Consider the following 14,895-nt stretch of genomic DNA (forward strand, 5'->3'; position numbering starts at 1 on the left):
TAGTTTTGATTTCAGCTTGACGTTCTTAACTCTGTCATACCAAACCGGAGCAACATAGGTTGAAATAGGTATGAATACTGCCCTGTAATATAAGAGAAGAACTGTGCGTCCAAGCCCCCAATCAGTTCTTGTAATCCGAACAATAGCCATAATAAATTTCTTGATTTTATCTATTAGGTGGTTTACGTGGAATCTATCGATTAATTTGAGTCTATCATCAATGATCACACCAAGATGTTTTAAGTGCATGGCATATGGTATTTGCTTGTTAGCTATTTTCAAGATAGGAGGACGATGGATATTTAGTTGACCTTTAAAGATGATCAGCCGGGTTTGTATGGAGATATTTTAAGTTTGTTGGCAGTTGCCCATTTAATGAGATCCTTTAAGACCGGAGAAGCTCTTTCTTGAATTTGTTGCCTGGAGTTGCTTGAGAAGCAATGACAAGGTCAGCATATGCGAATGGAGTAGCAAAATCAAAATGTCTGGTTAGCCATGTATTTAGTGTAATGTTCCAGAAGAACGGCCCCAGAACAGAGCCCTGAGGACATCCTCTATTTACAGCTCGTGTTATTCTGCAGGTTTTTGAAGTAACCTGTATAGATCTGTGATCAAAGTAGGCTCAGTTAGCTTGGTACAGCTGAGAGGAGCATGAGATGTTCCGAAGGCTTGGGAGGGCACTCTCCCAACAGAGGGAATCAAAAGCACCTTCGAAGTCTATGAAGATGGCCATTTCATATTTTGATGTGGAATTCTAGATGTAATATTTTATTGCAAGAAGTGCCTCTTCACAAGACTTGCCCTTAACGAATCCATACTGGCGAGGTGAAAAGGTGCTATGAGTTTGGAAAAGATCATAGTGTTTCATAAGTCGTTCATAGAGTTTCCCCAAATTCGGTAGAAGAGAAATGGGGCGGAAGGCTCTGGGGTCTAATGGAGGCTTGTTGGGTATTCTTAGTAGTTTGTAAGTGCATTCTTCCAAAGACAGAGAAAAGACGGGTTAAGAGATTTAACAGAATGTTAGGATAAGATTGAACTTCTTAATGACAGTATTCTCCAGCATGTCAGGTCAAGGACATTTTTGGACATTAATTTTATTTCAAGCTGTTTGAAGCTCTCGTTGAATACACAGGTCAGTATCCACAGTGGAGGAATATTGAAGATTGTTACAGAGGGTTCTTGTTATGGATTGAATAGGAGAGTCTGTTGACTGATCATCCTGAGGGAAAAGTTTATCCAGATTCATTGTGAGAGTATCATGCCAGGTCGTGGTTTCCGAGTCATTAGTCAGTATGGAGTTGTAAATATGATTGGTTGGCAGTTCATCTCTGCTAAGTTTATTTCGTCTCCACTGTGGGCAACTCGAACCCCACGGGTTCGAGTTGCCCATAGTGGAGACGAAAGACTACCAGATAGCGATTTTTTGCTTTGAGATTTCGAGATTATACTGATGTTTTATGGTTCTGTATTGATTTCTGAGTCTTTGTACTTCCTTGGGAGACAAGAGCGTCGTCTTTGATAGAGTTTCCTTGCCCTCTGAACACATCTTAAAACCGTGAGCAGCGGATTCCACCAGGGAACAGATGATTTATTAGAGCTATTCTCTTAGTCGAGCGTTCAGTTGCTCGTAGTAGGCAGTTTGGATATAGAAGGCTTGTTCTTCGGCTTTAAGATGATTAAATGAATCTAAAATTTCATCACGGAAGTCATATTTAACTGATTCCGAGAAGAGTGGCCATTTTATATGCTTTATAGCAAATCTTCTCATGTGTTGAGGATGTAACCTACGATTTTGTAAATTTTTGGTTAGTTTAAATGAAATTGCATTACATGTTAGATCCTCAATCACAACCCAGTTTGATATTCTGTTAGTGATGCTTGCAGTTTTGAGAGTCAAGTCGATGTTAGACTCACCATTTATTGTGAAGAAGGTACTGGGTTGGTTGGATTTATTTAGGATGTGCAGGTTATGTGTCAGTATGAACTTTTCCAGTTGTTGTCTGTGGTCAGTGGAGGTACTAAACCATAATGGAGACTTGGCATTGGAGTCTGTAGCTATAATGATTGGTGTTGGGCATAGTTTTTTGTTTTTCAATGACAGAATCTAGATAGTTCAGGGAGATTTGGATATCTTCAGATGAAGAACTGTAGAGTGATACCAAATAGAAAGTACGAGAAAGTTACGAGATTTGTACACATGTAGCATTTAGTCTACACAGGGAAGAAATAGTTGTTATGTCAAGTGAGGTATTAAATGCCAGTATTGCAGATTTTGGGTGTTCTGCGTCAGCATGTATGATCCGGGAATATATTGGGAAACCTACAGTATTAATTTTGAGTTGTGTCCATGGAGACTTCTGGAAAACTAGGGTTCTTGTAAATCATAGGAATTCTCAGTGATGGCAACTCGCACTTCATCAGTGACATTCCTGGAGCGATGAGCATTCAGTTGCAGTGTGGTAATATCCTCATGGTTAGGGAAAGTTGCATTAAGGGCAGAGGTCTGGTCGATGTTGCTCATCGACCAGACCTCTGCTCATTAATGGTTCTTGTTTTAGCCTGTTCCAGTGCTCTAAAGTATTCTGGACATGAAGTATCCTTTACAGAGTGATCGTAATCCTTATGACGCCTCTTGCAGTTGATGAATTTTGGTATATCCTGTTTTTGAGGACAATCTGCGTATACATGTCCTCCCATGGTACAATTACCACACGACACTACTTTTTGATTACAGTTGTGGGATGGCAGACATCTAAAGCATTTGTTCATTCTTGTAAACCAACGATACTTAGGGGCTTGAAACCCAACATGAAGTCTGTCCTGTTCAAAAAGACATTTTAGAAATTTTGTAGGAAGTCTTCTCCTCCCTGTAATTAGTTGAACAGGAGATGCTGTATATTGGAGTATGTACTGCTAAATTATCTGTAAATGACGGCGGTGTTATTATTATTGTTATTATTAGCTATATGGTGCAAGGAAGCCTGAGGCTTATGCTGCACCAGCTAAAAAAATAATTCCGAGTTACCCTAAGAGCCATAAAAAGTGTTCTCAACTAAAGAAGTCAACTAGTGGACTCTCACGGTAAGAAATTTTTTAAATTTCAACTGGGAATTTAGCAGGCTATTTGCGTTTTCATCTATATCCTTTGTTTGCGAGACCGCAGTGGTCACCATGTGGCTGGCAGCAAGGATATAGAGAGGCGCCAATATAAAGCGGCGGCCACGTAAATACCCTGCATTTGACTGGGGAGGTGCCCCAACTTGTGCTAAACCCGAGCTGCAAGAGCGTTCCATCATCTGTGCTGAATTACCGTTACTGTGCTAGTGAAACATGTATTTTTTGTCTTCCCCCCCCTCTGCAATAGACATACCGTGAACAGAATGGATCTTAGCAAATATACGTGTAGTGCAAAAACTGATGTCACCACTGTTATCGGCGCCAAGAAAAACCCCCAGAGAAATTAACCCCGTTTTCCTAGGGCCACTTATATACTAGGCTGCTCCCCCCCCTATACTAGTGGGGGAGAGCCCGAATCTTCGCCTGCAGATCACACGGCAACAAATATACCCACGGACTAGTGGTTTATATCCTCCAACAGCTCTCAGAGCCCTCATACAAAATAACGCGTCTAGACCTCACTAATCCGGATAACTTCGAAAATCCGAAATGGATACAAACATGATGGGAGAACCACACGAAAAAGATTGTGACTCTGACTGTGAACAAGTTAACCCTGAACACCAATTCCATACTGAAGAAGTTAAACCGACACCTTTGGCTAAAAGAAAAAATAAAAATCAAATAGTCTCTAATTCGGACAGAGCAACTAGAAGCCAGAGCCAACCAAAGGACGCTCATGATGATCCTGGCTCCCTACAACCAGGAAAACAAGTTGAAACCAAGCCGAAGGATTCCCCCCTGGACTCTGCACTCCCAGAGGGATCCCCCTTGGATCAAGCACGCACTCTCAAGACAGCCCTAGAAGACCTATTTAGGGACCAGAGCAACAGAATCTCAGCAGGTCTCAGAGGCCAAATTGCTACTTTATGGAATAAAATGGAGTCCGTTTTATTCCAAACATACTTAGAATCTGAAATAGCCACAGCTAAACTGCAGGCTTATAAGGAAGGAGAAGCAAAAAATATGCCACAGCGCACTCCCTCCTATGCAGATGCGCTGAGGATACCGGCTCAGTGTGACCACACAGCCACCCAACCAATACAAGCCAAGGAGAAATCCACCACTCGGCGACCTAACATTGTAGTGTTGAGACCCCTTAATAAAGTGGACAAACATTCTAGTGAAGGCATTAAGCAGGCAATAATTAATAAACTCTCCGATGACCTAAGGACCACGAAAATAAAATCGGTAGAAAGACAAGGAATCCAGGTGTAGTCATCGAAACAGAGACCACAGAGGAAATAAACGAAATAATAGCCAACCCCAAGATAGCAACCCTGGGACTCAGAGCGGAACCCCCAAGAAGGAAGGGGCCCTCCATCCTTATATACGACCTTGATAAGGATATCAAACCCGAGGAGGTCGCAAGAGAATTGTTTGATAGAAATCTGTCCAAACATTTGCCAGATCAAAATCTAAATGATCATGTGATACCCAAGCACACCATCAAGACCAAGTCCTCGAGCACAGTCAACTGGTCGGTAGAACTGAGCCCGCTGGCTTGGCAAATACTTATAAATCAGACTAGAGTTTATATATATTGGAGCGGCCACCGATTCCGCGAACATGTGGCTATCATCAAATGCTTCAATTGCTGCAAGTTCGGACACACATCGCACACATGCTCCCAGGCTGTGCGAACCTGCGGCCACTGCGCTGGCAAGGGCCACAACTTCACCGACTGCCCAAATAAGAGCACAGACGCCGTCTGTGCAAACTGCAAAAGTCAGAAAATGGATGCCTCCCATTCCCTCAGAGACAGCATGTGTCCCATATACCAAAAATACAAGAGCTTGACCCAATCCAGAACAGATTATGGCACCACACCATAAACAATTCAACACTAAAGTAATCAAATTCTTCCAGCTAAACGCTCATAAAACCAGGGCAGTGGCCGACCAGGTCAGGATGAAAGCCGACGACGAAAATATAGATATCATCATACTCCAAGAACCATACGCAGCCGCCAATCAAGTAAGGGGATACCCTCTACAATACAAGATCATACAACCTGAAAATGAAATCCCCTCGGCCGCTATTGTGGTCAGAAACCCAGATATAACAGCTACCAGGATCACTCACCTCTGCACGGCCTGGGCAGTCTGTGCGCATCTTATCTCAGCACTGGGAGCCTTCTACGTCGTAGCCCTTTATTGCCGCCCTGGAGAGGACATAACGATGGCTACAAGGTACCTAGAACATGTAACAAATATCCTCCCTGACCAGAAACTAATAATAGGAGCGGACGTGAACTGCAGGTCACCAGCTTGGTACAGCCATACCCCGGACAGGCAGGGGACAAGGAATGGGCAGCGCCTGGAGGAATTCCTAGCAATATCAACGATAACAGTGCTAAACCAACCTAATCAACTACCGACTTACTGCAACCTACGATGGGAATCAACCATCGATGTCTCCCTAGCCACTAGAAACATTGCTGGCAATATAACAGACTGGACGGTTCAGGATGCCTGGACAACGTCCGACCACAGGGTCCTGACCTTCCAACTCAACAGAGACCATCAGAGACAATATCCTGAGAGAAAAATGCTGCAGAGATATGCGGTGAACACTGCAAACTGGAACCAATTCAGAGACACCCTAATAGCAGAAAAAGATACACAGCAAGCTGCAATTCAAACAATCCAAGACCCTGACCAACTCCAAAAAATAGTCACAGCGATCATTACTAAAGCAGCGAATGCTGCCATAAAACGAAGAAAACCTGCCTCAGGTGCTGTACCATGGTGGAGTCCGGAGCTCCAGAGGCTCCGAAGAGAAGTCCAGGACAAACGAAAAGCATTCCAGAGAGCCAGACGCTCCTGGCCTGCCCCTGAAGTGGATGCACTACGGGAAATCTACAAAGAGGCCAGAAACCAGTACACCTCGCTCATACGCAGAAGTAAACAACTCTCGTGGGAAAATCTGGTCGCAACCACTGGCAACACTGACCCCTGGGGGGTGGTCTACAAAGTAACCACTAATAAACTTCCCAGGGGAGAGGTAATTTCAACCACCATAACACCACAGGGAGATGCTACCAATTCTTGGGAGGCATCTGTTAACAATATTTTGAATGCAACCTTCCACCCTCATGTAGACCCACAGACACCCCAACAAATCAAGATGTGCACAGAGAATGACGACTACCGAACAGAAGACAGGGAACCGGATTTCACAATAGAGGAACTACAAGCGGCTGCGCACCTTATTAAAAGTAAGAAATGTCCGGGTCCGGACCTCTTGGAGCCCGAAATCATCAGGAAGGTGGTGGAGATAGCCCCTGACATGCTACTGAACCTCTTCAATCTATGTCTCCAAACTGGAACCTATCCGAAGGACTGGAAAAAAGCAAATATTAAACTCATAATTAAAAACCCGACAAAACCACCAGACCAACCAACTTCCTACAGACCAATAGCCCTACTAACAGTCTGCAGTAAACTCTTGGAACGACTCCTGTTAACCAGAATACAGGCTCACTACCTACAGGCAAACCTAATGTCCCCAAACCAGTACGGCTTTAGACCGGGAACGTCGACTGTAGATGCCCTGAAGAACGTCCTTGCACGTGCAGCTGCCACAGAAAACAAATAGTTCCTGGCTATCTCTATCGACTTTGCTGGGGCGTTTGACACCCTTTGGTGGCCGAGCATCCTGGCCCGGCTCCGGGGGAGTGGGATGCCAGGCAACCTCTATCGAGTAATCCAAAGCTACCTCTCCAGTAGACTCATCATGGTGAATGCTCCATATAAAATACTCACCAGAAAAATCAACAGAGGCTGTCCACAAGGTTCCGTTTTAGGACCTACGTTATGGAACATCGTTTTGGATGAATTCCTAAATACCGATATTGGAGAGGCGTCTTCACAAGCCTTTGCAGACGACCTCATCCTGATGATAGAGGGAAACAGCAGAATTCAGCTGGAAAGAAAGGCAAATCATGCCCTTAAAATCCTACAAGAATGGACCAATATCCACTTCCTTAGGATCTCTGCAACCAAAACGGACTCCATTCTCCTCAAGGGTGCCCTAGATTACAGGAGACCCCCACAGATTAAGATTGATGGTATCACATTACGACTGTCCAAGGAACTTAGATACCTGGGAGTAATACTGGACCCCACTCTCTGCTTCCAGGCACACTTGAAATACATCCGTAAGAAGATACGGGGGCTATACAGCCCTTGTTACCAGAGTCGCAAAAAGGGATTGGGGATTGAAAAAGAAGACCCTCAAGCTGTTTTACAAAGCCGCCTTCCTGCCGATAGCTACCTATGCTTCCGGAGCTTGGTACCCCAAAGTCACCATGGCTGTAAATCGCAGAATCCTCGACTCTATCCATAGAGCCATGCTGCTCGCTATAACCCGGGCCTGCAGAACAGTTAGCACCCACGCGCTGCAGGTGCTGGCAGGAACCCTACCTTTAGACCTCGAAGTAGCTAAATGTGGAATATTATATGAACTCTCCAAGGGAAGAGCCTGCACCTTCGCCGGCTTCGACGCAGATCCTACTACAAATCGTTTGACTGAGAAAAAGAGACTTGCAAATCATCTCATGCAAACCTGGCAAACCAGATGGGAGAATTCCCCAAAGGGAGAAGTCACCAAACGATTCTTCCCCAACGTTGGAAAACTCTATCCAATGGCTCCAGCATGGTTCACGCCGGGACTCCACGCGACCTTCCTGCTAACAGGACATGGTGCCTTTAAGGCTAAACTTACAGCCCTGGGCATTACAGATGACCCTACTTGCTGCTGTGGAGAGCTGGCACCACCTCATGCATGAATGCCAGCTTTATGATGACCTCCGCTGCCAACTCATCACTCGGATCACTTTTTTGCCCAGAGATAGAGAACAACACCTCCTGGATGGGAGACAGGAATATATTGCCTTCTCAAAGTTCGCTGAAGCCCTGTACAGAAGAAGACGGGACCTGAATGCACATTAGCCACATAATGGCTAGAAGCCAAAATGTGCATAACACCAAAGATGGACTACTAAGCAACCATGAAGATAGACAAAAAATCTGAATGAAGGACGAATAGCAGCTGTTCTGGCGGCCTGAGCCAAGCACTAGCCTGGCTCTTCTTTAATATCCCTTCCTGGCAGGAGGACGAGATGACCAGTCGCCTCGCCCCCTGCTACCCCACCTTTCCTTCTGGTGAGGCATGGGCATGCCTCACTGACCACCTGGGGGAATCTCTTCTGTGTCCCCCATACTTCTGCCTTTTCCCCCCAACCTTCTTCCTCCCCTCCCCCACTCTATCTATACACAACGCAAGCGCCCTACACACTAAATTTAATCTAGCAAAAAAATAATCTTCGCCCAGTCTCGGCCTAATTATCCTACGCAATGCCCTACTCCTGCCATATGAATGCATGCACACGTGCTGTATGCAAACATCCAAAGTAATTACGATTGCATGGATGCGTATATATTATGTATCACTGTTGTGTATATGTGCATATATGTGTATGTGTACATAAGTTTTTTTTTTTTTTTTTTTTTTTTTAAGGTCCTAGCTGCCGAAATCTCAGGAAATTAAGCGGCAGGACCTGCCAGAGTAAATCTTAGTCTACTGGTGTTTCCTGGTCTGCCTCCACGGGGCGAAGGTGGGGGCAACGCTGGGCTCCAGCAGGGGTCCAGCGGCTAAATGACCAGATGAACAACGGTACACGACATTACACAGGTACAATACCCACACACTTTTAAACCTCTGGCATTCCCAGGAAACTGGTACACCCACAAAGAAAGCAACGCGGAGATGGGGGAAACCCCTGGGGCCGCATGACAACAATATACCTTACACCTTACACCTTACACCTTACCCTAAGAGAGAGAGAGAGAGAGAGAGAGAGAGAGAGAGAGAGAGAGAGAGAGAGAGGGAGAGAGAGAGAGAGAGAGAGAGAGAGAGAGAGAGAGAGAGAAAAGTAGAAGGATATCACCAAGAAAGAGAAGAATGATGTTATCTAGCTCAGGACCCTGAGTGTGCCAAGCCCTTACACACCAGATGTGAGCCCCTGGGGTTGCCATAGTTTGGCTGGGATTGCCTTAATTAATAAATGTTAAAATGTTAAAAATGGACACTTGAGTAACTGTTGAGCCCACAGATTTACTACATAGTAAGGCATCTATTCGCTGTCTCAGAGACTCAGTAGCCAACCATATAAGTGCCATGTGTTGAAGCGTTTAAAAGCCATACCTTCTCTCCAAAAAAAACAAACAAACCCGAAATTTCTTTTTAAGCCAATAATATTGAAACAGTCAGTGTTGCTAACAACAACAACAACAACAACAACAACACCAAAAAAACAAAGATAATCGTTTTTTTTTTTTTTTGCTGTAAATTTGATATTTTCAAATCTCAATTTAGACATTCCAAATGTACTATTTGGTGCATTTTTTTGATGTTCATTTTACCATTTTACCAACTTTTCATTTTCTTTTTAATCAAATTTTTTTTAATTTCACTTCTGATCTATTTTCACAAGGACAGAAATAATATGATGTACTAAAGCTTTTTTTTTTTTTTTTTTTTTATGTTAACCCCAAACACGAGAGGTATTAGAACCTATAGTACTTAGTACCGTGGTTGGGTTCGAGGTTGAGAAGACGAAAAAAGATATTTGTTGACATTGGACTTGAACTTCTGTAGATTTTAATTTTCAGGAAATAAGTATGAAGGAAGGTTGTTCCAGAAAACGGCAGCTGAATGAATAAATGAGGAAGATGAAAAGTTGGTTCTGTGGGTTTGAAGTTGGACAGTAAATGGATGTTGGCTGATGGCGGCACGTGTTCGGACTGTTTTGAAAGAGAGAGCGGGAATTATAGAAGCCAATTCAGAAGAACAGTGCTCATGGAAGTATTTGTAGAAGAGGAATGCAGCAGAAACAGTGCGTCTATGAGAAAGCAAGTGGAGAGACTCTGTTAGAGATGAATCATTAATTAACCTAACTGCCCTCTTCTGAATGGAATCAAGAAGCCTGAGAGAGGTTTTGGGGTCACCACCCCAGATGTGGGAACAATATTCCATGGCAGGGCGGATTTGCGATTTATACAGAGTGAGCAGCTGTTTCGAAGAAAAGTAACGCCGAGAGCGAAAGAGAAAACCAAGTTTTTTAGATGCAGAGGAAGCAATATTTGTAATGAGCTTGTGCCAAGAGAGATTAGAAGTCAGGGTAATCCCCAGAAGAGATATGTCAATTTGCCTAGAAATCGGAGTGTCACTAAAGATAAGCATAGAAGCAGAAGAATCCTTTTTGCGAGATATAAGACAAGATTGAGTTTTAGAAGGGTTGAAATCAACTAAGTTGTCTTTGCGCCACTGGAGAATTACCTGAAGATCGGCATTTAAGGAATTGGTAGCAGATTTTCGAGAAGTGGAAGCTGATTGAGCAGGACAAGGTTTCTCAAAATGGAAAGTTGAATGCAATGTGCTATCATCGGCAAAACTATGGATAGGATTTCCAGTCAATGGAACAAGGTCATTGATATACAAGAGAAAAAGAGTTGGGGAAAGCACTGAACCTTCGGGGACACCGGCATTAGTGGAGAAGTTAGAAGACAGAGCACCATCTACCATCACCCTCAGTGAGCGATCAGAGAGAAAACTGGATAACCAATTACTAAAAACAGTTGGCAAACCATAAGATGGAAGCTTGTTTAGAAGACCTTTATGCCAAACACGCTCAAAATCCTTTGAGATGTCAAGAGCAACTACTTGTGTTTCACCGAACCTTTCCATTGAATTAGTCCATAAATGGCTAACATAAGCCAGAATATCACCAGTGGATCGACACTGACGGAATCCATACTGGCGATCGATGATCCGGCGGAAGGTTTGTAGGTTGTTCAAGAGTTGGCGGTTAATTGATTTCTCCATTACATTAGAAAGAGTAGAAGTGACTGCAATGGGACGATAATTGGATGGCAGGGATTTGTCACCCTTTTTAGGAACTAGCTGGATATGAGCAAATTTCCAAGCAGAAGGAAAAACACCTTTGGAATAAGAAAGTGAAAAAAGGCGGCAAAGAATAGGAGTAAGTTCAGGAGCACAGGTTTTGAGAACAAGTGGAGAAATACCATCAGGAACTGGAGCTTTCTTAGCATCAAGATTCGTCAAAACCCGTCTAATATCCTTTTGACGGAAGACCACAGGAGGTATTGAATGGAGCGTGTTGGGAATGGTAAGAGGTGTTTTACCAAGATCATTAATACATGAGCTGGAAGAAAAATGGGATGCTAGCAGGTCAGCCCCATCCCTGGCTGAAGTGACAACAGAACCATCTGGTTTGGACAGAGGTGGGAGCAGAGATGGGCAAAAGTTGTGGCCAAAAGCTTTGGCAAGAGACCAGAATGCTCGGCTACCATTAGGGCAAGAAGCAAGTTTTCTACTCTTAGCCTGTTCAAACTATAATTTGGACTGATTAATAACTGCTTTACAATTGTTGCGAGCTTTGGGGTCGGCAGAAAATAAAACTGAAGAATTGGAAACAAGCCAATTACGATATGCAACATTCTTCTCTTGGACAGCCTTAGCAGATTTATTGGAAAACCAAGGTTTCGATAAAGGACGAGATTTTAAAGTGGAGTGTGGGACAAAAGATTCCATTCCTGCAAGAATAATTTCACTGACACGATCTGAGCAAACGTTGACATCAGAAGTTTTGAAACAGTAATCAGACCAAGGAAAAGAAGAAAGGAAGTCTCGCAAGTCATCCCATTTTGCATTCTTGTAAAGCCAAACAACACGAGGTTGGGAATAGCCATGAGATAAATGTTCCATTGGAGAAGAGACAATCACCAAGTTGTGATCTGAAGTGCCTAAAGGACCTCTCACTTCGACCGTGTTATTAGAAGGGTTGTTTGTGAGAAAAAGATCAACCGTATTGGCTGTATGATTAGGATTGTCCGGTATTCTTGTAGGTAAATGAACAATCTGTGCTAGGTCATTAGTAATTGCAAAAGCCTCAGCATCTCGACCTGCTGGGTCGGTGTGACTAGAAAACGAAAGCCAGCTGGAGTTGTGAACATTAAAATCACCAAGGAAAATTACCTCACTGTTAGGAAAGTTGGACTGGAGAAAGTCAAGTTGCAAAGAGAGAAAGTCAAAGAGCTCAGATTGATTAGTGGAGTTGGGAGAATGGTAGAGACAACAGATGAATTTGACACAATGAGTTAGAAAGATTTTAAGCCACAGAAGATCAGAGAAAGGAGATTCCAAATTGCCGAGTCTCTGACAGGGAATATCAGAACGGACATATGCACAAGTACCACCTTTGAGGTGAAAGGAATCATACAGCGAATAATTTGGGCATCTGAGATGAGCAGTAGTTGAATCAACCGATAACTGAGATTCTGTCAGAAAAAGTACATGGGGTTTGGCAGACTGCAAGTGGAAATGGACATCGTTGAAATTAGAATTGAGACCACGTATATTTGTGAAATGAATTAGGAACTAGTAGTTGTTGGTGACTCTATTGTCAGGGAAACGGGGAACATGCTTTGTAAAAAGGATAGGTGGAATAGGACCAGGGTATGTCTGCCAGGGGCAAAGGTTGATGACGTTGTAGAGCGGATATCATCTTTTAAGGGCACAAAAGGTGATATAGTTGTACTCGTTGGCACTAATGATATTAAGAGTAGGAGACCGGCGGAATTACTTAGCAAGTACAGGTCACTGTTGAAAAAAAGCCGTGAATTAGGGTTGAACTTGAAACTGTCTGCAATTCTGCCCAGACACGATAGGAGGGAGTATATGATGAGAGCCTTGTCGATCAATTCGGCCCTGGAGGGATTGTGCAAGGCTCAAGGGGTAGAATTTTTTTCAGCCTGGACTGTACTTGTTAACAGGAGAGATTGCTTCTACAGGGATGGGATACACTTAAATAGAAAGGGTGCAAGAATTTTTGCTGATGCTGTCGAGGCAGTGTTAGGTGGGTCGGAAAACTGCTAGTTGGGGGGGATACAAGGACTAATAGATTAACAGTAGCCACTGGCAGAGGTGGAAGTGATTCTTGCACTGCTTCTATTCAAATGAGCAGAAGTCTGAAAAACAAGATGCAGGATATTTCAGAGACTGCTGGTAGTCATTGCGTTACAAGTAAACACATGGGTTGTGTTGGGGTAGCTAAGAATAGAAACAGGTGCATGTATACCTGCGTGTACACCAATGCTAGGAGTTTGGTAAATAAATTTGATGAATTTGAGGTATTGCTCAAAACATCAAAGGCAGATATTGTTGGGATATCAGAGACGTGGTGTCACACAGATATAAGTAATGCGGAACTGGAATTTGGGGAATACAATGTATATAGAAAGGATAGACAGGACAGGAGGGGAGGAGGGGTTATGCTATTAATTAAGAAACACATAAAGTCAAAGGAAGTGAAGCCAGTTGACATCGCTGGACAGGGCAGTGTCGAGTCAGTTTGGTGTGACATAAGCATAGGGAAATCAAAATTGAGAGTAGGAGTGAGCTATAGGCCTAATGACTCTGATGAGTATAATAATATATTGTACAGGGAAATAGAGTGGGCCAGTAAATCAGAGAGTCTTATAATGGGGGATTTTAATTTCCCAGATATTGACTGGAATTTGTGGGTTGGTCACTCGCACACTAGCAAGGCTTTTGTGGATTTATTGGATGATTGTTTTCTACATCAGCATGTTCGTGAGGCAACAAGAGGGAGCAATACTCTTGATCTGATTATCAGTAGTGATTCTTCATGCATTAAGAACCTGCAGATAAATGAACCACTAGGTGGCAGTGATCACAGTGTGTTTAAGTGGGATTTACTCAAGGAGGTAACTACCATCAGAGGTAAAGGGAAGGGTTTTTGTTTTCGTAAAGGCGACTATGATGGTCTGAGACAGTATTTAAATTCTATACAGTGGGACCAACTGATGATGTTACCAACAGCAAACTCAAAATGGGAAGCATTCAAGGAACTAATCTTGGTGGCTACCAGGCTTTACATACCAACTAAGAAATATTGTTCAAGGTTTAGGCCTAAATGGTTGTCAGATGGACTAATGAGACATGTGGCAGAGAAGAAAAATGCATGGGATACATACAAATTAATGGGTGACATGGAAGCCTATGATAGATATAAGTTGGTCTGTAACCAAGTCACAAAGGAGATTAGGCAGGCAAAGGCAGACTACGAAAAATCCTTGGCAAAGGATGCAAAGAAAAACAGAAAGGAGTTCTTTACATACTTGAACTCGAGAAGGAAAGGGATGAATCAGATTGGTCCACTGGATATTGATGGTTCAACAGTTGAGGATCCTGCTCAGGTGGCTAACAATCTAAACGAGTATTTTGCATCTACATTCACGCATGAGGAGTTATTCAGGAAGGAGAATGATGTAGGTAAAGTAAACATTGGCAGTGAGCTGGATGATTTTGTAATAACTGAGAGGAAAGTGTAGGAGAGATTGTTGAGGATAAACATAAAAAAGGCACCTGGGGTGGATGGGATCTATCCAGTTATATTAAAGGAGGCAGCAAAGGAAGTATGCAAACCCCTAGCCATAATTATGAGAGCTTCTTTGGACTCAGGGGAGGTACCCATAGACTGGAGATGTGCAAATGTAACCCCAATTCACAAAGGAGGATCAAAGGCTGACACAAGTAATTATAGACCTGTTAGTTTAACTTCTGTTCCAGGTAAATTAATAGAGGCACTGGTTAAAGAAGCACTGCAGG

This window comes from Mastigoproctus giganteus, chromosome 9 (genome assembly GCF_048544385.1).
Source record: "Mastigoproctus giganteus isolate SK-2022 chromosome 9, ASM4854438v1, whole genome shotgun sequence".
Lineage (NCBI taxonomy): Eukaryota > Metazoa > Arthropoda > Arachnida > Uropygi > Thelyphonidae > Mastigoproctus > Mastigoproctus giganteus.